The sequence below is a fragment of the Octopus bimaculoides genome, chromosome 11 (genome assembly GCF_046866305.1).
Source record: "Octopus bimaculoides isolate indiv1 chromosome 11, ASM4686630v1, whole genome shotgun sequence".
NCBI classification, from domain to species: Eukaryota; Metazoa; Mollusca; class Cephalopoda; order Octopoda; family Octopodidae; genus Octopus; species Octopus bimaculoides.
This window is the reverse complement of record NC_142938.1, coordinates 29537345-29538990: the sequence shown is the minus strand read 5'-3', so window position 1 is coordinate 29538990 and position 1646 is coordinate 29537345.

The window sequence follows — 1646 nt, the reverse complement described above, 5'->3', positions numbered from 1 at the left end:
TGGAAGCGTTTACTTTTATATAGAATATCTTCTTAAAGGTAATCAATAATGTACACAATGAGGCACTGATAAATGGCTCGAGAAATATACACACTAAATATAAGTCCAAAATGAAGAGAAAAATTAGAATTTGGACCGACCGCGTTCCCATTCTATGTGTCTTCTTATGTGTGAAAATCGCACACAAAGATTTTGGGGGTTAACAAACGAGCAAAAATTAATGCACGCACACGCATACACGCCCCACAAAACACACACCGATTTAAGAGTAAAAATGCTCTGGTAAAATTCATGTAGAATATGCAGGTAAATGAAAATAACTCATTATCACAAAACCTGGAACATAAACAAATTGTTGCTGTGTAGACATTGTAAAACTGTTTGAAAAGAAAAAGGTCATTAAAAACGTCAGAAAAAGTTGATAAACAATGTAAAATGCCAATAGTTCAAAAAGTTAGCAGCTTTAAAATCCAAAACATTTAATTTCACTGAGGAGTTCGAAAAATATTTATCACTCATCATCTATTAACAAGCTACGGAATGCCGAGCAAGTATTTCGATGTGTACCTGGAGAAACGCTGATTTCAGGTTCAAAGCAAATTTATTCGGAAAAATAACCAGTAACCACCCGTCAAAGATTAACCTATAACTATGAGACAAAAACGCACGTGTCTCTTAGTTATATGTTATAATTTTTTCAAAATTCACTGCGCATGCGCAGTTTCAGTCGGCAGAAAATGAAAAATGCCGAAACGAACAATGAAATGCTAATATCAAATACTTGAATATATATAAAGGGTAGCAATTTTTTATAAATTTGACTACCAGTGGCCTAGCATGTATAAAAGTCAATAGACGACATATTCAATATAAAATACAAGAGAAATTACCTATAACAGGCAATTTCTTACAACAGGTAAAAGTTTTTATTGCTTTCTTTTCCTTTGAAATGGCTTAATTTTATGTGGTTTTCGGTCGTTTTGACTGTCTTCTGGCGTGTAGAAATTGCCTGTTATAGGTAATTTCTTTTGTATTATATATATATATATATATATATATATATATATATATATATATATATATATATATATATATATATATATATATATATATATATATATATATATATACAGGCGCAGGAGTGGCTGTATGTTAAGTAGCTTGCTTACCAACCACATGGTTCCGAGTTCATTCCCACTGCGTGGCACCTTGGACAAGTGTCTTCTACTATAGCCTCGGGCCGACCAAAGCCTTGTGAGTGGATTTGGTAGACGGAAACTGAAAGAAGCCCGTCGTATATATGTATATATATATATATATATATATGTGTGTGTGTGTGTGTGTGTGTGTGTGTGTGTGTGTATTCCTTTGTGTTTGTCCCTCCAACATCGCTTGACAACCGATTGTGGTATGTTTACGTCCCCGTAACTTAGCGGTTCGGCAAAAGATACCGATAGAATAAGAACCAGGCTTCCAAAGAATAAGTCCTGAGGTCTATTTCCTCGACTAAAGGCGGTGCTCCAGCATGGCCGCAGTCACATGACTGAAAAAGTAAAAGAGAGTGAGAGTAAAGAGTATATGCGAAACAAGGTGGAAAAAATAGTCCTCGAATACCAGAGGTTGAGTAATATGCTTTATTGAAAAAC